A 26,120-nucleotide genomic window follows, 5' to 3' on the forward strand; every position below is an offset into this window, starting at 1 on the left:
CTTGGAAAATAAGTTTTATAAATAATATGGAAAAATAGGCCCTCAGAACTATTGTTTCATTTAACAAAAATGAGCATGTTAAAACAAAAATATGGTTTTTGTTATTTCTCTATAAAACTGTTTTCTTTATATAGCCCAGCTTCTATCACCGTCAAATAGCTTTGCTGTGATATCAGCATCTCCTATAAATAAAACCATGCTCCAGGGAAATGGCATTTGTTTTTACAAAAGCTTTAAGAGCAAAGTGGATGGCAGCGAAGCCATGGAGGGGCGACCTGGGCCTTGTGTGGGCAATGGGAGACCGAGAGGCTCCCTGGGCCCTTTGGGTTCTGGGGTGGTGTCTCTACCACCCTTCCGGAGGGCAGACCTGGGTGCAGCAATAGGCACCCTTGGATGCCCCAGGCCAGAAGCGGTGGCCTGACGTCACCTCACCACGGGATCGATCTGCGGGGCTGTTTGAGCTGCACTGAAGTACTTACCGTCGAGCTATTGATTAATTAGCTGCTGTTCTCATATTCCTTGGGGCTTGTAGCAGTTGCTTTGCCATCAGCGGTGTGTTGCAGGTGTTCTGATTGCGGGTCTTGGTGAGAGGGACAAACCCACGTCCCTGTGGACTTTAGAGCTGAGTGTTCTCCGGTGTGACTCGGGACTTTACGAGGAGGGGCTGCAGGGTTCTCCTGCTCTTCTGATTTCTGTTTCCTTGCATGAAGAGAGAGGAGAGGATGCGACCGAGTGTGAAGTGCTGCACCTGACGTCCGCGCTCTCTGTCCCTCGTGTGCACCACACCTTCTGCCCCTGCACATGCACCCCCAGAGGTTTTGGGGCAGCCCCTCCGGCCACGCGGGAGTCCTGACCAAGAAGTGTGCAATTTTCTTTGTGAATCCAGGAAATAAAACAGCTCTGGTCAACTTTCATGTATCTGTGACAACTTAAAGTTCTTTTATTTTTTTAAACCATTGTTTCATAAAACATTGGGCTTTCCAAAAGAGTCCCATCCCATCATACAGAGCAATGGTGACATTGCCTCCTAAGTGGGCTGGAGATAGTTATCAGACAGCGCAGAGAAAGAGCAGAGATGGGAACACAGGGAGGGCCCAGAACAGCAAATACGCATGGACCGGTGCAGGATGCGGGGTTCACCCTGGGGACCTCTGGATGGGCTGTTCCCACCCTGCTGCCCCGAACAGCTCCGTGCCTGCCACAGTCAGATGCAGAGCACGTGCCCAGGGCCTCTGGGGAGCACATAGCCAGGCTAGCTCTTCGGGAAACAGCAAAGCAAGCCCAGGAGCTGCCTGTCACACCGCACCCGGGGCAAAGAGAAAGCTGGCAGCTAGGCATGGCCATGCCTGTGATCCCAGCACTATTGGAAACTGAGGCAGGAGTCTTATAAGTTTGAACCCAGCCTGGACAACTTAGAAGGACCTTATCTCAAAAACAAAACAAAACATGGTGTGGGCTGTAGATGTAGCTCGGTATAGCTCAGTTCAAATCCCTAATACCAAGGGTGGAAGTGAATGTGTGTGTGAGCCGCCCCTGACTGGCCTCCAGCCTTCCCCGTGCACCCCTGCTGCCAGCCCTTGGCTTTCTGTCACACCCCTCTCTACTCTTGGCATGCACTGCCTGACTGTGCCTTCAGAATGCAATCTCCTCAGACCTCTGCTGGGCTTCTGGGTCCTTCTTGACCTTCTCAAAATGGTCTCCCTTGACTACAAAATGACCTCCTCTTGACCTTCTCAAAATGGCCTCCATTGGCCTCCTGCTCCTCCTCGGCTCCCCAGAGCCCAGCAGGTCCCACTCTGCCTCAGTTCATCTTCACGCTCATCGCTATGCCACGTGACATGCTCTTCTGTCGACTTCTCACTAGCTCCTAAACTTGGGGACAGCAGGATCTCACCTTTCTGGTTCACTGTGTCCTTCGCATCTAGAGGAGCATGGGACCACAGCAGCCTCCATAGATTCCTTGTGTGAATTACCGACACCACACTCTATTCCAGAGCAGCCTCCTTTTGTCGGCATCCTGCTCAAGAGACTGTCTTCGTTTGCTCATTTTCCGTGTTTGCCGTCAGCGGTGGTGGCTGTGCCATCCAGATGGTGTGCGTTCTTCAGTGTTCAGATTTCTTCCTTATGCTTCCTTGCTTCAGTGACATGGTTAGAGAATCTTTCTACATCAAAATTGTAAAAATATCCGCCCACCTTTTTTTTCCTAGTGGTTTTAGGTGTTTGCATACATTTCATTATTGAATCCATCCTGAAGTCATTTTAGAAAAAGATTTATGGTAAAAATCCAGGTTAAATTTTATTCATACTGCTAGACAGTTGTTCCAAAACCATTTATTGAAAAATTTAGCATTTCTCGACTGATTCGAAGTGACAGCTTAATCATACGTTAAATTCTCCGTGCAAATTCATCTCTCTCAGAACTGTCCCAGTGATTTGTTGGCATAGTTCTGCCCCAGAACCAAAACATTTTGATTTTTGAAGTGTTCTAATAGCACAGTTTCTTATCTGGTAGCACAGGAGTCTCTTCCTTCAACATCAGTCATTTTTTAAAATATGTTTGCCTCTTTGGATTAACTTTAGAATTATCTTTTAGTTAAGAAAAAGCTAGGGTTTATCATAGTCATTTTGTTTGGCTTACCATTTGTAGAGGTTTCAATCCAGAGTCCAGTGTCTCCCAGGGAAGGCAGGGTGGCAGAGGGCCCGGCAGAAATGAGCTGCTCACAGACAGACAGAAGCCGGGAGCCCACAGAGAAGCCAAGGAGGAAAAAAAAACCTTCTGGGTCGCGTTGCTAGTGGGCCCCAATCCCTGACCAGGCTTCTCCTACATCATGCTTAGCTATATCCTCGTCACATTTAGCTCTAAATTCATTAGTTATAAGTGAATGCACTCACTGGTTCATATCACACTGTGATCCAATCATCTCCCCAAAATCCCAAAGCCTGGGGCTGTGGGGACACATCTGGATACCCAGCATGGCAAGGTTGTCTTAGGAATGTGCTGTTATACGTTAGGGTTGCTCATCTAAGAATTTGATATGCTCCTCGACTTACTGAAACCTTCGGTGCTCCCCGTACTTTGCTTTCATTTTCTCCTGATACTTGATGATACCTAGAGAGCAACCCTTGCAGAGCCCCCATTCCCTGTTTCCGGGTTTCCTGTGATTTACTGCAGTGCCTCTGTCTACCCACTGGCCCTTGGGTGGGTTGGATGGGCTGAGTGTCACAGACAATGTTCTGAGGGAATAGAGAGACTTCCTGGGTGAAAGAATTCCCAGAATCTCCTATAATGGTGTCAAGGATTTGGAAAACAGAGACAAGTCTGCCAGTTTCTGCCCTCAGGTCAAACAATAATCCACAGAGGGCCATGAGCTCGCCTTTGTCTGCCATCCTGAGTTTGCTAAGGTGAGACAAACATCCCCATTTTTGTTTGTTTGTTTGGCTGATTTCTTTGAGACAGGGCCTTACCATGCGGCTGGGCTGTCTTTGAACTTACTACATAGGCCAATCTGGCTTAGGGTTAGCGGTTTTCCTGCCCTGGAGTGTGGAGTGCTGGAACTGTAGGTGTGTGCTGCCATGCCTGGCTGTGTCAGTCAGTGTTTTACTAGAGACACAACTAACCCAGGATATACAAGTTTGCACGATTACAAGATCAGCTTATAGTGGACAGCCATGGAGTCGGATGAGGAAGCATGCAGAGGGGGTCTGCAGGCTGGAGACAGAACTTTTCAGTCGGGGTCTGGCGTTCACTGCAGAGACCCGTGGAGGTCTGCATCAGGAGCCGATGGGTCTGGGCAGAAGCTGAAGACTCTGTGCTGGAAGCCAGGAGATGACGTCCAAGCTAAAGACAAAGACTGGAGCTCCTCCAAGAGCAGAAGCAGAGCCCTCCTCCTTCATTTCCCCTTTGTGCTGTCCAGGTGTCAGGTCACCCTCGGTGTGTCCTCCACACTGTGGGACAGAACTGCTGAGCTGCTGGGAGAAGCTTCGGAACATCTCGAGCTGACACAGTCAATCAGCCGCTGCCTTGACCAAACTTTCACTTCGTACTCAGCTTTCAGACCCAGCAAAGGCTGACGCTGGAGGCCGCAGGGGAGGCTGACGCATCACTGAAAAGTGACATTTCAGTGTAACTTTAGCATAAAGCTCTGGACTCGGTACGTCTTGCAAGTGTGACCCTCGTGCCAGGCTTCTCATCTACCTGTCCCTAACTGGCTTCATTTGTCAAAGGGGATGGACAGTAATTGTCCCTTCTGCATGGCTTGCTGAAAACGTGAAGAGCAGCAGTTTCCATACAGGAACAGTTAGTAGTCAGATGTCAAGTGTCTCTGCTCAGAGGTGGGGATTTTAGAAGGTGGTTGGATTGTGGGGTGCTGTGCTCAATCATGGTTTCATCTGCTAATGAGTTCATGGCTGACCACCCTGTTAGGTGACGGCAAACATTGGAAGAGGTGGTCACAGGCTGTGCTCTGGAAGGGGACATGCTTGTCCCTGACTCCTCCCTTCTCTCTTGGCTTCCTCAGTGCCATGGGCCGAGTGGCTTTCCCCCTCCACACCCATCCACCATTCCATTCCTGCCTTGGAGCCAGCCAGACATGCACGGAACCCTCTGAAAAGCAGGAGTCAAAGCAAATCTGGCCTCCTTAAAGTTGCAGGTGTTGAGTGCTTTGTCTCGGTGGCAGGGAAGTGACCAACAGGAACAGGGGCTCACTTAAGTCCCCATTTGATCTTCTCATGTTGAGCCTCTGCACTGACCTGGAGGAGTTGTGAGCTCTTCGGGCCCAGGAGGATCCTCCTGCATCTTTCAGAGTGCAGCCCGGTAGGCGCCACCACAGAGTTCGCGTCAAGGGAGGCTCTCGTCCAGGCCCACAGCAGAAGTCACGCAATGCCACATTCGCCCAGGATGCCTTATGTTTGCCCGGTCAGTTTTTGCCTCCGTTCCTTGGTCTTCAGTCTCTGCACTCTTCCCAGATGTGGCCCACAGTCCTCAGCCCTGGATCCCAGCCCGTCCTGCAGTTGTCCTGCCTTGCTACTGGCCAGGCCCCGCGTGCTTTGCCTCTGCGTGCTCTAATTCACAGTCACCCTGTCACGGCCACTTTTAAGCCCCACCTTTCGGACTTAGGCTGTGCAAACTTACACTGAATCACAAAGATGCCACGGCTGACAATTTTATTTTTCTCACAGACAAATTCCCAGTTCTCATAATACTAAATACTCAGTAATATCTGCATGTTGTGTAAACTCAGTCAGCTTTGTTAAATGGTTGAAATTTTAGTTTCTCTGTTGACCATGCACATGCTTTTAAGAGATCTTTCTGTCTTCATCCATAGAAACACGTCATCCTTGTTTTGTTCTGGAATTTCCTTGGTTCCCTTTTCTTTGTCTACCCATCAAATGTAAATGTTCTACAGAGTTTGAGTCTTGGTCTCATCTCTCTTTCAAATGTTCCCAGAGGGACTGCCCCAGTTCTCTGAGGCACAAGTAGACTCAACACTTTTGAAGTTTCAAAACTGGTACCTGAAAGAGTAGAATAAGGGACTCTCTTTTCTCCACAGTAACTGAACCCTGGCACAGCAGGCTTGTTAATAAGGTCTCCGGGACCTGTCAGAACCTTTGCTGGGTCACACAAGTGTACTTAGGCCCCTTTCTAACTCAAGACCAGGTTATAGCCCCTGTACCCCAGAATCCTCTCTCTCCTGAGACACCCATTTCTGAGCAGTGGCCTTCTCCATGTCCACCTTTCTGAGGACCAGCTCTGCTGCTGCAGGTAGAGTGCAAGGCTCAGAAGCTGGAAACCAAAATGTAGCTACAGAAATCACCTTGAAGGGTGCCATCCTGTGTGGTGACAACAGATGAGCTGGGCCTTGTAGATTCCTGCCAGGAGCTGAGCTGAGCATGCTGGTCAGGCATGGCTAGCGCCTCATCACAAAGGAGCCACCCGCTCTCATTCACAGGTGTCACTCAGCCCTGTGGCAGAGTGGCCACGCAGCTGCTGAAAGGTCAGAAACATGAACCCTGGCCCAGATTTGCCTTTCCTGCCTGAGTGCTATAGGGCCGAGGGTACGGCGGCCGGGAGGTGGAGGCTGAGGGGCTTCTGAGGGACCTCGGTCCCTGCCCGGCCAGGCAGCCCCTGCACTGGGAGAGTGGGGATACCTGGTTTATTTTCCACACTCAGAGGGGCAAGAGTGTAGGAATGCTTAGGGGAAATCCGAGCCATACAGTGGGAGTAGGGACTCAGCAACTCCCCCTGGACCACTGCTCAGCAAGGCCCTCTGCTCAGCCACCAGCCAGGAGCCAGCAGAGCCTCCAACCTGCATCCTCCAGCCTTCAGGACACAAGGACGATGAGTTCATGAAATGTCCAGGCCTCGATATGCTGTGGTGATGATGTACCAGACTGAAGAGAAAGTGGTATATCTCACTCATGTTTTATATCGATTAATTGCATGTTGAACTGAAGATAACTGGGGTATTTTGGGATAAGTAAGACTCAGTATTAACGTAAAGTCCATCTGCAACTGCCAGCTTGGAGCATATCTCTCTGGGGCAGCCCTGCCCGCTGGCAGCCAGAGATTTCCAGAGTCTCAGAGGAGACACCTGCTGCAGGGGCACGCTTTGGTAAAGTTCAACAAAAATAGAGAGTATGCAACAACAACAAAAAATGTGTACATTAGGAAAAGAAAACCTTGTGTAAGTATTTTAATACTAAGCCCACTGAGCCATCATGAGATCGGTACGCATTACCTACGGCCTCTGCCGAGGGCAGGTGCTCAGAGTGGTGGCCTTGGCTATCGGCATGCTGAACTGCTGTGGTGTGTGACACGTGTGTGAAGTTTTGGTGGACTCTGCATCCTGCTCTGCAGACTCTTAAACTCTTGCTCGGGTTCCTGCGTTTACTTCACTGCCCCTGGCAGTGGGCAGATTGTGTCTGGTGCTGCTCGGACCCTTTGGCTCTGTGGGAGCTGTGAGTAATGAGATCCCACCTGCACTTCCCACCGCCCGTCCTATGGGCATCCCCTTCTCTCTGTTTCCATCTCTTTTTCCTCAGACCTGACCTCCGTTTCCTTCCAGGTTGTTGTAAGTGACCATTAAGTGGCCTTGGGGCCGGCCACCGTGACCTCCCCTCCCCTTACCTGGGATTATCTGCCAAGCGACACCTGTGTGCCCCATCTTGCTGGTCAGCACAAACAGTCCTCACAGTACACTCAAAGCAGGGATGGCTTGGTCCACGCTCGCCAGGCCAGACCACCCTGCACGCACGCTGCACCTGGCCGTGCCCAGCCACTCATGCGCCTGACTGCGGACCAGGTTCCCTGCTGAGAACGGTGCTCTGCAGAGCTGCTCCTCAGGGGCCTGCTCAGCCAGGGGGGCCAGGAAAAGGGGGCACAGCCAGGTGACATGGAAAGGACTGGTTTGAGAAGCTGGGGAGCTGCACTGAGGAGGAGAGGGTGACATTAGCGTGCCCTGGCCAGGGCTGGCTGTGTGTTCAGTGGCTCCATGGGCAGAACTTTCCAGTTCTGTTCTTTGCCTGGACTCTGAGGAAGCTGCTGTGTAGGACCCTCCTCCATGGCTCCCTGCTGGCCACGCTGTCCATGTTTAAAGCATGCGAGAGAGACACCGCAGGGGACAGACAGCATTGGGCCACAGGTCATCCGCCTGGGGCTATTTGAATAGCAGCAGCAGCAGCAGCAGTGTATAGGTTCATTTCTCAGCAGCTTCTGACTCAGAGCTCCTGTGTTTGCATAGACTGAGGTTCCTGGGGTCCTGGCCTTCTGTGCCATCTGTGATGGTGGGAGGCCAGGTATGACATTCTTTGTCACTCTGGGTGGAAGTGGTGTCAGCGTGTGACTCCAGAACAGCTGGCGTGTGGGGAGGAGCAGGCACTGGAGAGGAGGAGGTGGATGGGTTCCCTGCAAAGGGGAAGGGGTCCTGGCGGATGGGGGGATGGGGAAGGGGAAAGGAGTAGGATAAAGGTGGTCCACATGCAGGGCCCAGCGCCCCCCACGACTGTCAGCGCTGTACCCCACGAACGGGAGCTGAGACTGGGAATATCCACGAGGACAGAAGTGGGGAAAAGGGTTCAGAGGAAGAGGGAGGGGGAGGAAAAGGTGTTCAAAAACAGAATCAGGTTGTGTTAAATACAGGTGCCCACTCCCCAAGATGACTGTAATCTGCTTGCATTGTGAATGTGTCCTGATAAACACAGTCAAACTGCTGACCTTTGTAACCATGACGGTAAGTCTAGAAAACCCACCATTTCAACTGACACCTTGTTTTGTATCTGATTAAAATAGGAAACTGCATTATGCCTTTAGGGGAGATGCGTCCGTTCAGTCTGGGAGAACTGGGCAGAGTTCGCCCATTTAGGTCTAGTCCAATGGTCTTGGCAGAGTTCAGGAACCCAGTGAAACACTGAAGACGCAGGAACACGCCTCCCGTGTGGCCACTGTGCAGGTGCACTGTGCTGTCCCCACCCTTGTCTCCAGCCCTTTCCACCTTCCTGCACCCGCGGAGCCTGAGCACCGTGCTCCCTCCCTCAGCCGCTGGAAGCCACATGCTGGGCACTGGGTGGTAAAGGAGAACTGCTCTGTGTCCCTGGGCAGCTGGCTTCTGTCACTTAGTCCTGTCCTCCGGCCCCCCGTGCTGCAGCCTGGGCCTGAGCACAGTCTTGTGCAGGCCGAACAGCATGCTCTGCAAGGCTGTGACCCTTGACTTTCCCTCCCATCTGTCAGAGGACGCTGGGCTGCTGGCCTGGGCTCCTGTGAACAGTGCCCTGCACACAGGTTACAGGCACCCGTGGGGTCTCTGTTCTAGGGTCTTCTGGGCATGAATAGCTGCTTAAATCGTTTCTTTAAGGATGCCACAGACTATGAGAGGATGCTGGGCTGCGAGGGTGGCATGGGGCACCACCTAGATGGTGGTGAGGAGTTTTCTAGGGAAGTGGCATCATGGCCAGGCAGAGCCTGGTGGAGTCTGTGAGGTGAAGGTGAGCAGGACGCATAGCTCAGAGCTCGGGAGCTCCCACGTGTGCACAGACGGCATAGGAGTCGGGGAGCAGCCCGCCTCCTCAGAACCTGGGCCCATGGCTTCCCAGGAAGGCCAGCTCTCCCAGGAGAGAAGCCTCAGTTTACCAGCCTGCTCTCACTTTCTTTCCTTGACATTCGACCAAACTTCTTTTCAACCCGAATTTGCCTCCGCTTGCCTGGGGCAGCCCAGATGCCAGAAGCTGAGTTGCAAAAGAGGACAGGTTCTGGCTAGAGGGGGTGGTGGCTGGGGAGCAGCGGAGGGAGGGCAGTGTGGTAGCCTCACCTTGACAACCACGTGAGGACTTGGGGCCTGCTGGACGTCCCATGTGGCTCTGGGAAAGCACCCTGACCATGTCCTGGGTGGGGAGGCTGGGCCACTTAGCACAGGCCCACACTGCCTGCTCATTGTTTAACTCGTGTCCAGCCCTAGCGTGTAGACAGCTCGCATAGACTGGTCTACACCTGGGAATCCATAGCACTTTCCTCAGGGGAAGGGATGCGCTCATTTGCTCATCGCACTGAGAAGCCCAAGGCTGTGGGTAGATTCCCAGAGAAGTGCATACATTCTGAATGGGAGGTACTCTGCCTTCTGTCTGGATGTCCCCTAAGCCTCACAGGCAGCCCCTTCGGAGGGAACCAGAGGTGGGGTGTGGTAAGGATGGGTGGGCCCTGCGGGCGAGGCCTGACTGGTTTGTCTCCCTTCTTGGTTTTCCCTGGACTCTGCTTCCCAGCCTCCCTGTGAGCAAGGCCCCTCTGCCACACCCTCTGCCACTCCTTCTGTCCTAGGAACCAGCTGACCATGCAAGGACTAAAACTTCTACAAACTGTGAGCCAAAACCACCCTGTCCTGTAAGGTGTGGGTATCGAGGAGTTTGTCCCAGCAATGAGGAAAGTGAAGAAGACAGCAGGGACTCTCATTCTTTGGTCCCGATCCATAATACATGTGGACCAACACATTCTGAGGAGCTTTAGGCCGCAACCTCGAGGCCTGCCTTCTCCACAACAGAGAAGGCTGCCCCTGTGGCCACAGCCACCAGCCAACTCCGAGGCAAAAGTGGTGACCACCTCAGCTGCTCTCTGGGTCCTTTCTGCACGGGTGTGACCTGTCACTGACTGCCCTGATTTACACAGCACACGTACTCCAGCAACCGAGGAGACACAGCGAGCTCAAGGCTCAAAGCGATCTTACCAGCCGCCGTCACTCTCCCCACAGCATGGCTCTCTTCCCTATCAAGTTCCCTCAGCAGAACTCTTAGCAGAAGCCAGGGTGCCCACAGAGTAGGAAGAGGGCGTTTGAATGGAAGCTGATATGTTAGATATGACAAAGGAAGGCAGCGAGCAGAGCGACAATCAACAGCACCCAAGATACCAGCACATCCGTTATTGATGGGCAGACGTGAACCCTTTTGAGGCTGGGCTCTGAGGAGTCGGAGGAATTTATGCCCCACCACTGGGCACGCGGTCTCCGGGCGATGAGTTCAGCTGTGCTGTAGTGTGTATGCGTGTGTGTGTTATAAATGTGCACTGTCCACTGAGTGTGGGCCCACACACTCAATATTTCTTAATCAATTAACTACTGGAGCAAGCTAGTTATATTAAAAGAGAAGCAGGTGGTAAGAGCAGCAGCAGCCATTTGGGCCTGGGTGCCCTTGCCCTGGGAAAGGAATTTACAGCCAATGCAGGTGGTTAAAACAACCAGGCACTGCCTGCCTAGGTCTCGGCACAGCCTTGTAGAGGAGAGACAGGAGGCGCCAGAGAAGTTTTAAAATGCATTCACAGCCCCTTCTATTTAGCCAGTGCCTGTTAACATTCCCCTCTCTTTGGAAACATCATTGGCTGCATGTCCTACAGAAACTCCTGAAGAAACTCTGTCCCCACTGGGTGGGAAGGGATTCTGCGATAATCCTGACCAATTCATGCAGTGGGAACCAGAAAGGTACTTGGCCAGCAAAAACGGTTCAGAAGCAAGCAAGATGTGGATGCTGGGGGTCCAGGAAAGGGAGGGGTGGACAGTGGGGTCCCTGGGAATCTTAGACAGGTCATGCCAGACCTAAATGGTTGAGGCAGGAGATGGCTAAGGAGTATGCTGGCCTGGAACAGGAGGGATGCTCACCTCGATCAAAGCCCGCTTGCTGGGACTGGATCCACACTCTGCGTTAAACATAGTGGGACAGCAATGAACACCTGAAAAAATGTTCAATGTCACTGGTCATTTGAGTGATGCAAATTGAAACAGCACTGAGATTCCATCTCATTCCAGAAAGAATGGCCATCATCAAGAAATCAGCCAATAACAAATGCTGGAGGGGCTGTGGGGAAAAAAGAACCCTTCTCCACTGCTGGTGGGTGTGTAGACTGGTGCAACCACTGTGGAAATAAGTGTGGAGATTCCTCAAAAACTAGGACTAGAGGTTCCATTTGGCCTTCTTAGTATCTTCCCAAAAGAATTAAAACTGTCATACCACAGAGACCCATGTTTATAGCAGCAGAATTTGTAATAGCAATAGAATTTGGAGACAACCTAAATGCCCATCCACTGAGGAATAGATAAAAAAAAAAGATGTGGTATTTTTATACTATAGAGTACTACTCAGCCACGAAGAAGGATAAACTGGAGATTTTTATAGCTAAATGGATGCACCTTGAGAACACACTCAGTGAAATAAATAAGACACGTGTGCAAACATTGTTTTGTCTCAGTGTGAGAATCTGAAAGAAACAACATATGATTATATGTATGTATATATAAAAATAATTAAGATTAAAAAATAAAATGAGGAAGCAGAAAAAATAATAAATATGGTGGGAGAAGTAGCTAGCTAAGAGCTTCCTCACAGCGAGTCCCACTCAGGCACCTGTAATTCTTCGGCAGCCCTCGGTGACTTCTGTCCTAATCGCCATGTCACTGACTATGCAGATTTGATGCTGGTAGGCTTTGGGCGCCAGGACAGCTCCTCTAAGGACACACAAGGTCAACAGTGACCCATGGGGTGCCATGTCAAGCCACTCCGTGGTAGGAGTTGTGCCTCAGACTGGGAAGCCTTGATCCGATCCCAAACCTCAGGCTTGAAGCCCGGGCACCGTGGTCTCACTGAGCTCCCACCGGTCCACCCTGTGTAGCGGATCTGTCTCTTCTCTGTCACATAAATCGCTGACCCTGCTGCTGCTCTGGGGTTCTGCTCAGTCCGTTGAGGACATCAGGACTGCGGACCGGGTCACTGACTTGGCCATCGTGTGTCCCCCGACTCACCAGCAGCCACATGTAGCTGTCTACAGCACAGAACCTGCGTGGAACTGGAGGCTGCCCCTGCAGATGCCCAGATCCCACGTTTCTTACCGTTACTGGGATGATCTCCGCAGCGCACTGCGCACCTCATCTCCGCAGGTGTGGTCGGCATCTGTGAGGCTCTAGAAGCAGGTGCTCTCTGCCTGCCTGTGCTGAGTGCCTACCCACAGCTTTGCACTAGGCCCTACCCCTGCGCACAGCAGCTGCCTCAGGGGTGGCCCAGCTTCCCGGTCAAGAGTGACAGAATCAGTAACATGCACCTGACTTGTCTCTTCCAGAAGGTGTCTGTTGACAGTGACTAGGAAGCAGACAAGCCGGGGGCCCTCAGTGCCGAGTACACCCCACAGGCTGAGGGGCTTAGTGAACAGGAGGTGCGGATGAGCAGAGGCGGGCTTTGCAGACAGGAGAAAGCATCCAGTCTCAGATCTACCAGGCAGGGACACAGGGCTCAGAGACATGGGACAGAGCAGCTTTGGGCATGACCTGCCTCTGGGTGCGGTTCAGCTCTGCTACCATCCAAGAGTACCAAGGTGCTCGGTGGCACAGGGAGCCCCAGGTCAATGCTTTCTCCAATGCCTCTGCAGCTGCCTCCTCCCCACCCGCCCACAGCCTCTGCGGGGCGCCCCGCTCAGGAGCCTGCCCTGCATAGGTCGATCTCTCTGCTGACAACATTCTCTTCTTCTTGGCAGTCTCCAGTGTGTGCAATCCTTTTAGGGTCCAGATCCTGGTCCAGCCACCGAGCACTGGAAAGGTCCCCTCCTTCCACCCCACAGCCCTGGCAGCCTGTACTGTCAGCCTGCTGTCAATGCTGCCACCGAATACAGCTTCCTTCGAGACGCAACCCTTTGTGCGGAAGGTCTCTTACAACTCTCTGTGATCTCGACACTGCCAGCGTGGGACTTGTCACAAAGTGGCTGTTGGCTAGTGTGTTTCAGTGAGTCACAGAGTGAAGCTGCTGTGGCCTGGGCGTTGAGTCTTGGTCCCCAGGAAGATGCCACAGGAGGCTGTGCAAGCATGAGTGGTTGGGGAGGGGGGTCTTCAGTCATTGGGGGCACCCCCTGGAAGGGGAGGTGACATGTTGGTCCCCTTTCTTTTTGCTGCCTGGCACATGAGGAGGTGAGCAGTTTTGCTCTGTCCTGCTCTGCTGACAGGATGGGCGGCCTCACCACCTGCCTGAAACCATCGGGGGCAGCAGGCTGTGGATGGGAACCTCACAACTCGCTCTGCTCTCTCTAAGGAGGTCATTGCAGGTATCTGTCGTGCAGTGGGAGCTGACTGACGCACACGCCTGATCAGCCACGGGAATCCAGGCCCAACATGCTTGGCTTGTACCAAATCTCACCAACTACATGCTGTTGTCCAGCCGTATGTGGCAGCTATTTCCCCTTTAATTGTACAATAAAAAATGGGAAAAATCCCCAGCAATCTGGTTTGGGAGCTGCAGCTCCCTTGTTGCTTCTTAAGGACTCAGTGGTCCAGAGCTGGATGAAGGGGGTAAGTGGGGGTCCCATGGACGGGGTGACTTGGTGGTCACTCACTACTGACCACTCATTGCCCGCAGAGGAGAGTGGTCAGACAAAGCACCTGAGAAACTGCCACACTGTGGAGAGGGTGAGGATGGAGAAACCTTGATTTGCTCTTCCTCTTATTTGATTTTTAAAAGCAGAGAAAGAAAGAAAAAAAGCAGGAGATAAAACACAAGCTCTCCCCATCCAGCTCCCTGCTGTTGACATGATCAGTCCCGTCACACACAGCCCAGCCTGCACCAGGAATGCGTAAGCAGCAATGTTTAATATGCATGATGCAATTACGTGGTGCGGCTCGCTGACGGCCCTGCGTTGTTCTGCACAGCTCTCTCCGAGGAGCAATCCCAGGGAAATGAGATTTTAATAAAAGGAATCTACACAGCGCATGGCTGGACATTCAAGGTACTGTCTTCCCTGAAGGTTCCAGGCTAGGAACACAATCCTATTTGAAAATATGGTGTTTAGATACAAATGTAATTTGCCAGACCAAAATCATTCCTCTTTGTGGTCAGTGGAACACGTTCGCTTTATTAAGGTGTCTTTGTGTGGGTGCGTTTTTCCCGGGGGTTCTGTGCGTTGGTTTCAGTTAATACACCAGATGCCGCCTGTGAGTTTTGTGTAATTTCTCTGGACTCCGAAGCTGACTGCTTCTGAAAATTCAGCATCGCTGGTCCAGGTGGGCTCAGGACCCATTGGTGCAGTCTGCTCTGAGGCTGGGGACCCTCATCGGGTATAGGCCTCTCACGAACTTAACCCTCGTGCTGCTGCTGCTGAAGCCTACCCTCCCAGTTCAACCAGAATGGAGCCTGGGAGTGAGCCAGGTGCCAGGGTGACCAGTCTCCTCCTGGTCTGACTCAGGCCAAGACTAGAAATGCGTTAGCCGGGAAGGCTCAAGCTGCTACTGGATCCCCAAAATTCAAGGATCCATCCAAAAATGGGCATCTGAGATGAATACACAATTCTCAGATGAAGAAATACAAATGGCAAATAAATACATGAAAAAATGTTCATCATCATTACTCATTAGAGAAATGCAAATTAAAACCACCCTGAGATTCCATCTCATTCCAGAAAGAATGGCCAGGATCAAGAAAACTACCAACAACAAATGCTGGAGAGGCGTTGGGGAAAAAGGAACTCTCCTGCACTGTTGGTGGGAGTGTAGACTGGTGCAACCATTGTGGAGGTCAGTCTGGAGATTTCTCAAAAAGCTGGGATTGGAAGTCCTATTTGTTCCAGCTATTCCACTTCTAGGCATATTCCCAGAAGAACTGAAAACATCATATCACAGTGATAAATATGTACTCACATTTATAGCACCACAATTCGTAATGGCCAGATCTTGGAAACAACCTAAGTGTCCATTAACTGAGGAATGGATAAAAAAGTTGTGATATGTTTATACAATGGAGTACTACTCAGCTATAAAGAATGATCACATTGATATATTTATAAATAAATGGATGCAGCTTGAGATCATACTCATAAGTGAAATAAATCAAACTCACATGTATAAATATCAAATAGTTTCCTTAGTGTAAGAAATGGTAAGAATACATAAAAGTATGTGGTAATCATGATTCCCCATTATATTGCTTTGAAGCCTTATAATATTTTCATTCATTGATTGGAATGGTTTTATTCCGGGTTGTTTGATTTTATTGTCTGTGATGGTATGAACAGCTATTTTGAAGAAAACAAGACATTATAATCGCTAGTGATGATTTAATATCATCTTGTTTTGAAGTCCCACCAAGCTTTCGCCCTTCTGTCTCCAGTGGTTTTATCATGTTGTATCTTATTGGATTTTATATAGGTGATAGTATGAACAAAATATTTTATAGACAAGGAGATAATATAGAAACCATTGTTTGTTTTCTGTTAGTTGGTTCTGAATACCCTGTAATGCTTTCATTCGCTTGAATGGTTTTTACACTGTCTTTTTCTGTTTGATGCTATAGTATATGAAGTTATATTCAAATATTTCAAGGATCTAAGAGACACTATGGTAGCTACTGTTAAGTCAGGTTGTCTTGTGGTGAAACACTATGTTGCTTAAATTGTTCTGTTTTGACTTATGTTGTTATGTTGTTATGTCCTCTTGTATCTTAATCTTAAAACAACAACAACAACAAAAAAAAAACGCAGTGCTGTGTGATGCCAGCCTGGCTTGCTCAGCCATCCTGGTGGACATCGTCTGAGTTATGGCCCACATCCCACACTAAGAGGGGCACAGATGTCAGGAGGCTCTGTAACCAGGAAGCTCATGCCAGCCGGCTTTTCAGTGCCGAGGATCCATCAACACCTTACACCTGGCCATCTTGTCCCAAAGCAGGCAGAGTGACTCTGTACTTTGTGTGTGCGCAGGTGTGTGTGTGTGTTTGTGTGTGTGTGTTAGAGAGAGAGAGAGAGAGAGAGAGAGAGAGAGGCCTGATGACGAGCCTGTGATTTAGCCAGTGCCTCCTGATCAATAAGGGGGCTTACTTCCCCACTGCGCATGTTACATCTGATTGTATAAACACCGTTAGCCAGGTTCCCTTCCCTCAGACTGCACTGGGCCCCACTCCTGCCGCAGCCAGGGGCTGCAGGCCTGCCACTCCCCTCAGCCTCAACAACACAGGAACCATTTCACTGAAGTCCTAAATTCCATCAGGGAGATGGATGTACTTTTACTAGTGAGTTTCCTTAAAATGTGGATGAATATTTCCTCTGTTTTAGCTCTTATTTCTATCATTTGAGAATTTTCAAAAAGTTGTTGTTACACATTTCTTATAGTATACATTTCTAGAAATTTTCTCTTTTTTTTTAGTCGTACCGGAGATCGAACTCATGACTTTGCATTTGCCAAGCAGGCACTCACACCGCTGAGCTAAACACCTGGCCCCATTTCTTGAAGTTCTATCACCTGTTTCTAGTGTCAACAGGACCCTCCATTGTTTTCTCTAATTTACTGGTGTTCGCACAAAAGGGTCACTGGTTTCCGCGGGCTGACTTTGCCCTCTGCGACCTTACTGAATCCTCTCCCTCGTCCACAGCTCTTTTAGTTAATTCTTTTGGACTTCCTAGAGAGGAGCCATGGCTGCAAAAAGGAGTCATTTTACTTTCCTCTTTCCAGCTTTTATCTTTGTCTGTCTCTTGTGCATTTCCATGGGCTAGTAATTTATTACTATCCCGTGATAGAAATGAAACCAACTTTTTTGTGGTACTGGAGACTGAGACCCAGGGCCTTCACGCTGAGCTCTGTCTCCAGCTGTTTTTTAATTTTCATGCTGAGTAAGTTCTTGCTAAGTAACTAATGTTCCCAGACTGGGCTTGAACTAGCAATCTTCCTGCCTCAACTGAATTTTTTTAATCTCTGCATTAGAGTGAGTACCCCACTGTTCTGCACCAAAGTGGTGCTGGTTATTGAGCTTATTACACACACACACACACACACACACACACACACACACACACCTAATATATAGACATATGCATAAAATTTGTCATTTTCTATACCAAATGCCTTTTATCAATTCAATAATTTGAGTAATGTCAGATAACTTTGCAACATCTGATCAGATTTTTTCTTTGAATCAGTGATTAAATTTCATCAACACTTTTTAAATATTCAACTGCTCTGGAATAGTTTAACTTCTTAGAATAAATGCCATTTGGTTTTGATATATGATCATTTACTATGTCACAAATTTCATGTTGCTAAGATTTTATTCAGAATTTTTGTATCTAGTAGATGATTAATGTTTTGTGCACTATTGGTTTTTATCAGTATTATATCCATTCCCTGTAATGAATTTGGAAGATTTTAAAATTATTGCACAGTTATTTATAAGATGGTATTTCATAGTTACTTTACTGTCTTTTGTTTTGGTAATTATTATCCACATATTATTTTCACATCCTGATTTTACGAGCTCTCCAATTTATTTTTCTTGATTAGGCAATCTAAAAATTTCTAGTTTTACTTTTTTCACGTATTTCCTCTAAAATGCAACTTTGGGGTTTATTTGTTGGTCTTACTGTTTTCTGCTTTCCAACTCTTTAATTTTAACTTTTGTCTTCATTAATTCCTCTCTTTGTTTTCCTCTAGGCTGTTTTGCTCACTGTTTTTCTCACTTTCAGAGCTGGTTTCTCTTCTGTGTATGAAGACAATCTGTTCTGTAAACCGTTAAAGGCCTAAGCAGGAGACAGTGGAGGCACCAGGCTCTGCCCGCCCTCCCCCTCCCCGCCCCTCTCCGCCCTCCCCGTTCCCACCCCCATCCCCCTCTCCCTCCTGTGTCCTCCTCATGCCTTCTGGAGTCAGCAGTGCATTCTGGGACAGTCATGTGAGACACACACACAGGGTGAACAGACCCGAGGCCGAAGCCAGCGCCCCCAGCTCTGCAGTCAAGTGTCCTGCACCGGGTGATCATGGTGCCCAGGGCTGTGCTACTGTGGACCCAGTGGAACACTCCAGCCAGAACAACTCCCTCCCCAGCCAAGACTGGCCTGACCGCTGGCTCCCTGAGTTCTCCTCCGGAGAGCATTTTGATAAACTGCTGGTGCTGGCACCAGGTCTTCCAGAATCCTTGCCCCAGGACACAGGACTTGGGTCCACCTGCAGACCTGTGCAGCAAACGCAGCCGAGTGTATCGGTGCAGGACTCATGGGAGGAGCCTGCTGCTGCTCTCTCCGTCTGGAAGGTGGGCAGGAGGAGGGGCAGCAAGGGCACAGGGGAACCTGGCGTCTGGTTTCTCACTAAGGGTGTTCAGTCTCCTGTCAGTGACGGAGGGGAAGGTGTTACGTGTGGTCTGCAGTATTCTCTACACTGAACATTTTCACTTTGCATAATCTGAGAGCAGACGTGTGTGTGTGTGTGTGTGTGTGTGTGTGTGTGTGTGTGTGTGTGTGATATTAGCTCTGAGACGTAATTTACACACAGTTCACCAGGTTCCAGGGTAAAAGGCAATGAAACCTGACTTGCTCTAGCACCTCAAGAACCGTAGCACGACACCCTCCCAGCACTTGGAGCAGGTCTCTTTGCCTGTGGGAGCCAGATGGCTCTCCAGTCCCCAGCAGCCACGGGGATCCCTGTGTCCTGACCTGACAGTCTGGTCTTCGTTTCTAGAATTTCATGCAAAAGGAATCATACACTTCTTAATCTTTTGTGCCTCTCTTCTCCCCCTGAGCATAATTCTCTCAAAATCCACCCACGTTGTTGATGTGACATTTAACTTTATAAAAAGAAAAGTCTCCAATAGCGTCACCATTTTGCAATACCACAAGCAAATGATGAGAGTCCCAGTTCTCAGTATCCCCCCCAGCACTGAGTTTAGCTTTTCTTTCTGGTTTTTGGGTTTTTTTTTTTTTTTTGGTCCTTTTTGGGACAAGCTCTCAGTATGCAGTTCAGGCTGCCTTGAACTCACTTTGTGGTCTAGACTGGCTTCCACCTCACAGTGATCCTCCTGCCTCAGGCTCCCACGTGCTGGGATTACAGGTGTGCACCTCCATGCCTGGCTCAGTTAATTCTTTTCCTTTCTTATGGAACTGTAGTACACCGCATTGTGGATTCAACTTTCATTTTCCATCCCTTGTGCTTCTCCAGGTGTGTATCTTTGTTGTAGTGTATGTTCAGCACTTTTGTCTTTTTAAATTGAGTTTTTAATCATCTTATTCAATTGTAGGTGCTCTTTGTATATTCTGGGCACAGAATTTTAATTAGCGATCTATGTTACAAATGTTTCATTGGCCTGTGGTTACCCTTCAATTTATTAGTGATGTATTTTAAAAAGTAAACATTTTTGATGTTGCTAAAGTTTAGCTTGTCATTGTTTTATGGAGCACATTTTATGTATCTTATTTGGGAAACATTTGACTAACCTAAGGATGCAAACATTTTCTTCTATTTATCTAGTGAAAATTTTATATTGATATTTGTGATCTCTTTATAGGTATTTTTAAGGCTCAAGAATTGTCATTTCCATGTTGAATATCTGATCATTAGAGAACCATTTGTTGTAAAAATTATCCATTTACCACTTTGCTAAACATCTATCATTGTTAGTGCTGGATTCCTTTTGACTACATTGATTATCATGCTGTCTCCACAGAGAATTTCCTTCACCTCCGATCGTGTGTTTTCATTTCCTTTCCTGCCCTCTGCGGGCTGAGACCGCCCATACAAAGCTGAAGGGGTGGCAGGGCAAGCATTCTTGGCTTGGTCCCAGATTTAAAGGGCACGCTATTTTCCATCCTGAAACAGATTTATTAACACAGAACAACTTTGTTACAGAAACGGCACCACGCTAGAGCTCCCCGCCGTCTCCAGCAGCAGACAGTGCTGTGAGTGCTTGTTTTTGCAGCAAGGATGCTTGTGATCTCTCTGGGGCCATTTCAGACCCAGAAGACTGTCCCCATGTCCTTTCTAGTGAGACACTGCCCCATCGTGGGTCTCCACCTAACAAAAGTTCTGCTTCCCACACGTCACTCTGGGGGTGGGGTTTTGGCGCAGGCACTTTGGGGGACACAGCACTTGCTTCTTGGCCTCTCCTGCCAATGTGCTGGGAGGAAGCCCCTGGGCTGCTCCTGCCTTTCCTCTCAGGAGGCTCGGGGATGGGTTTTGAGGCGGATGTCTTAGTGCAGAAGTTGGGGTGTTGTTGTTCTCCCTGATGTCTTGTCAAGCAGAGCGCCCTCAAGCCGGAAGTGATGCCACTCCAGGTGCCCAGCTTTCGTGGCAGTGTGGGTGGGAGAGGGTAGTACCACTGTGCTTCTGCTGCACACAGCCTGGAACCTGCAGCCCCCCTGGGGTGCGATGCTACGTGGGAAACTCCAATTAAGGGCTACTGGGGTGTCAGTGAGAAAGGTGCCCAACTGGGCTTTGGTGGGGTCTGCACCCCAGCACCAGGCTGGGGGAGGTCACGAGAGGGTCTACAGCAGAGGCAGCACATTTCTGCTCAGCACGTGGACTTTTGTGGCAGGTGATTTCTTCTCCTCTGGATGAAGAGAGACCCAGAGTGGATACCTCCAGCCCTGCTCCCCCTCCCCGCTTGCTGCACCTCCGGGGTCTGCTTCAAGGATGCGCCTGGGGCAGGGCTGAGTGCTCAGCCTCCTCAGTCTGGAGCCAAGGATCACAGAGCTTCCTTTCCGCTCTAGACTGCAGGGATCAGAGGAAGCAGATGAAAATATCACAATCCTGTTTCAATTAGTTAGTCAGCCTGGTCAACAAGAAAGATGCCTGCAGATTTTAATTGGTCTCAGGGGAAGAGAACAGAACATTTCTCGATGTCCTTGTTCACCCTGGTATCGCGCTATCTGGGCCACGGGGCAGCTGCTGCCTTCCTCTGGGGCTCCGGCTGTCTCTGGGGGATAAACTTGCAATTTGGCATTAACCTTTTTATTGCCGAGCCTCTTCAGTGCGGATTCCCTTCAGGGCGTCAGCTGAGGAGAGGCGGGGTCCGTCCCATTTCTAAATAGGTCAACTTTATTCCTAGAATCCGAACCCCAGAGGACAGGGGCTGGGGAAGGGACAGCCACAGGGGAGCAAGGCAGAGCAGATCAGAAATAGCGTGGCTGAAATGTGGGTCTGCTCAGTCGTGCTGGTGGCTGCCAACCCTTGCCTTCTCTGTGGGTTGGATCGAGTCTCCATCAACAGAGGGGCAGAGCTCCACTCGCTCAGAAAATGTGGTGAAACACAGAGCCCACGGCTCTAAGCCTGGCTGGCTCTGGGGGTGAGGAGTCTAGGGATGAGCAGGTCCTCTCCCGTGTCCAGCTGTGAGGTCCATATGCCACTCACTTAGCAGAATTACCAAGAACTGCCTATGAGAGACGCAAAGATAAGTAAGACCCAGGAGCACAATGGGGAGATGGGGTGGGAAAAAAGGCACACAACAAAAACACCCCAGCTTGCAGGTGCACATGAAGTGTGCAGAAGGCAGAGGCAGGAGGGTCCCCTCTCTGGGAGACAGGGAAGGCTCTTAGAAAGAGCTGGCTTGATGAGATGGACGGGGACTCGGGGCTCTTCTGGTGTGGTGCTGAGCCAAGAGAAAGAGGGCTGTGGGATCCAGCTAGCTTTGTTTTTAAGCCAAGGTCAATGGGGAGATACTTCAGCCCCACACTGTGACTGTGAGCCAAGAACTGCTGAGTTGCTCGTTCCCAGCAGCCCAGTGAAGGATGGAAACCCAAGCTGTAAAGGAGGAGAGCACAGTGGACAAGGCTTTGCGCACAGCGCGGTGAGTCTCCAGGTCCCACACTGGCGGTGGCTCAGTGACCCTGGGGGGCAGACCTGCTGTCTCCAGGAAAAGGTGCAGTGGACACTGGAAGCTGACATCTCCCCTGCAGAAATCAGCACAGTGTCTTTCCGGAAAATGACGAGGCACCCAAGAACCCGTCAATGGCACCAGCTTCTCTGGTTTGGGCATCTATGACTTAACCGGGCCTTTCAGAAAAGGTGATTTTATTTACATATTTTCATTTGCATATCTTCTAAAAGATTGCGAAGTTCTTTCCAGTATCCAATAGGGGAACCAATTAAAAAATTAAACAAAGACCAGTACTGAGAGGGGTGTGGGGGAGCAGGGATGTCTTTCCATTGCTAGCAGAAAATGCACACGGCTGCAGCCTTTAGGAGGACACCTCGGCAGTGCCCATGGAAGGAGTAACCAGGCCTCTCAGAATCTGTAGGCATCGGTCCGCGTGTCTGTTCACAAGCCGAAGAGCAGCATGCAAGTGGGTTCACCGAGTATTCTGTGAAAGAGAAAAAGGTGCGCGAACTTGCTGTATCAAATGGGGAGCACCCAAATAATTCATTACATGCTAATTACATGCTGATGAATTATCTATTGAGTATGCGTCTATTGAAAAGTGAGTCTGACGTCCTGGTGTGGGAAGATGCTGATGACAGTGCTCCGAGGACGGGTGCGAGAGTCTCCGTGTGTTTCCAATTACATAGCGTGGGTCCTGTACCTAGAGGATCAGCGGCCAGCTCGTGGAGGAGATTTGGGAGTTTACAAAAACTGTAACTTTGGACTTTATGGATCTCCCAAGGCAGAAGCTTTGGTCAGAAGTGTGCCAAGGCCAGGAAAAGGCAGACAACAGCCGCACGGCTGGAGCTGTTCTGCCTACATTCGGCTCCGCCAGGGAATGGAACCCTCAGTGAGCCCTGCATGTGTCTAATTCCTTACCCCACGGCTGCGTCCCGCTCGCGCCTCAGCTGTTTCTGTGTTTAACCTCGCACATGTGCTCGTCACTTGGGAAAGTGCTTTTTATCCAATGTAAATAGCGACCTACACATCTGCATCTTTTCTTTGCACACATGTGTTTTTTTATTTGGTGAGCCATCCTTCTAGAACAGTCTTTCTCTTCTGTGGCTGCACTTTGGAATCCAGAGGGGAGTCTTGCAGAATACTGATGTGGGGTTTCTATGCCAGGCATCCTGATTTAATGGTCTAGGGCGTAGGCAGGATGTCTTTATGTTTATATTTCCCAGAACATTCTATGTACAACTAAGGTTGAAGACCACTTTTGTAAAATTCACTTACATGCACAACTTTGTAAGCAAATATTTCTGTTCTCTAAGAGCTTTTTTCTCTTAGTCTTTTTGCTACATCAGTTTTAAAATCATCTACAATATGGTATCCTATTTATGATGGTCTGCCTCCTGATAAAGCCTGCTATGTGGTAGAAATAGTCTCCTTGGAAAATGCACCCAGCACCCTAAACCTCCCAGACTTCCCAACTACATGGCCACACAGCTCACTCAGCACAGTGAGAGAGTTGAGCATGTACCACTAGCTGCAAAAAGTCCCAACCCACACTGCCAGGTACAGCGTCTCCCGTATGCAGACCGTACATACCACTGGGAAGTTACAAAATTGTGAACTGCACCATCCTGAGTTAAGTACTGTTTGTTTGTAACTAAAATTAAAAAAAAAAAAAACAACTAAAAACTCTGTGTCAAAAAAAGAAAAAGCAAAAGATGTACATATATTGCATTGTTAACCCAAATTTTGGAAGTTCATGTTTTCTCATCTCTAAAGCCCTGAGGAAGTGACTGCTCACTTCCTGTCTGCTGTTTAAAGGCCCGGCAGTGACCGCCTGGCTTGCCTTAGCGACACAGCAGCGCAGATCCCAGCCCTCGCCGTTCTGAGTCTGCTCCACACTTCGCTGAGCGTGGCTGCTGGGCCTGGACCAGGCCAGGCTGACTTCTGTCCCTGCTGCTCCGGGATGGTGACGAGATGTCCACAGTGCTGACCTGGGGTGTCACTCCCCTGTCCCGCCTGCGTTGCGCTGTGCTGTCCTGCCAAGGCAGTGGGCACAGGTGTGGGGCTCTACTGTCCCTCTCCTCAAGTCACGGCTGTGGTTCAGCTTGGTGAGTGTGATGCTGCCCTGAGAGGGCTGTGAAGGCGGACGATGGGCTGTGCTGATGTGGGTTCCTTGAGAGGACGTGTACACAGGGCACCGTATGCAAGGAAGCCTTCGGGGGAGAAAACTGTGAGAGAGAGAATCACCCAGGAGCATGGCAAGGCCAAGGGGTCCTTGGACCCCATTGCAGACACGGGAGGGATTCACAGTCCCCAGGGTCAGCAGATGAGGGGTACAGGTGGCTGCCAGGCAGAGGGAGGTGTCAGGTGTAGACCCTGTGCTGCCACTTTGAGAGCTGATGTAGAGAGGCGGTTGTCACTCTTGACCCCTAGGTCATGGGTGACACCTTTGCTTCATGGAGGCCGTGGAGAGGAGCTGAGCCGGAGAGCTACGAGTGTGGCTGGTGAAGCTGGGTCAGAGTCGAGAGGGGTGAAGGCTTAGGGTTTGCATCAGATACTCTCTCAGTGAATTTCCACCTTGGGGTAGTGACTGGTCAGTACAGCTGTCAAAATTCCTTGTCCCTGGGTATTTGTATAGGAGAACCACTCAGAAAAGGGCTGAGCGACCCACCACACACTGATCCCTGTGTGGACAGTACAATGGACAGAACAAGAGGACGTGTGTGCTTGGGGGCATGCTACGGATAGGTACAGCAGCTGTCTGGAAGGGAGATTCCAGCACACAGAGGCTACTGCTCCATGGTCCAGGGAGATGGACCTGTTTTTTTTTTTTTTTTAAAGAAAAGGAAACAAAAAAATACATGCAGATAAAAAAGGGTAGAAATAATACAAAATTACAGAAAAACGGTAACAAATAGCTGGTTGATAAGTTACATATTGTCATCTTAGAAATAGCTGTTCACGTTACAAAATGAAAGTATTTAAAATGACATTCAAAAAGTGACACTACAAACAGTTCTGCTCAGTGATCGAACAAAAGCTCAGTAACATGGTTATCAGTCCTACACACTTGTTTTACATCTCAAAGAGGGTAAGATTAAACATATCAAAACAGAACAAAACAGTTAAAAAACAACTTAAAGAGAGATGGACCCGTTTGAATCAAGGGGTGGGAGGGTTCACCCTCAGCTAGATGCCAGCCTGAGCCCATCCAGGGACCCCACCCCTCCAGGCGGTTCTAGAAATGACAGAAAATAGAGAGGAGGGTGCTGTCGGTGAGATGGCAGGAGGGCTGCTGTGCATGAAAATGTGGTGCTGGGAGGCTGGGTAGGACTTTCCTGGGTGTCTGGAGCAGAGCCTCATCTGTCCCTCAAACCCTCGGACACACTCACCCTGTGCCCAGCGGGGGCGACGGGCAGCTGTCCTTCCATACACAGCTGAGAGTGCCCACTCCTCTGTCCCAGCCCGGCTGAGCATTCCCTTTTCAGGTATTGGGAGGCTGCGCTGAGTCATCTCTGTGACTCCGTGAGTGCCACAGTCATTAGAGGGAGGTGTCCCCAGCTGCCCCTGCTGGAGGGTGACCAAGTGAGTAACCCTCCTGAGCTTCAGGGCTGGACGGGGCCGGCCATGCCCAGGCCAGGATGTGGCATGGACGAGGGTGCTCACCTTCCTCACCGGTCTGTGCCTGCCTGAGAGGCTGCAGGTCAGGCTTGGGACTCCCCTGCTGGGCCCTCAAGGAAGACAGACAACCCAACCAGGTCACAGGAGCGAGGCCGAGGTGTAGGAAGCTCCTCACTCGGCCCTTTCCGTGTGTCCCTTGCTTTCCCTGGCCCAGCACCCACGGGTGACATGGAGTTAGCTCCCTGGTACAGTGAATGGATTTGTAGATATTTTCCCTGGGCTTTAGAATTTCCCTTCAGCTTGCTCTTCCTGATCATTCATTTGTGTATCTGAAACTCCTTATACTTTGTTTCTCTTGTATTTCTCTACTTCGCAATGGTGAAACGAGGCCAGCAATGCTCACCAATGTGGAGAAACATCCCAATAATGAT

The sequence above is a fragment of the Cavia porcellus genome, unplaced genomic scaffold (assembly GCF_034190915.1).
Source record: "Cavia porcellus strain 051 isolate PalLab524CR breed Dunkin Hartley unplaced genomic scaffold, mCavPor4.1 scaffold_26, whole genome shotgun sequence".
NCBI classification, from domain to species: domain Eukaryota; kingdom Metazoa; phylum Chordata; class Mammalia; order Rodentia; family Caviidae; genus Cavia; species Cavia porcellus.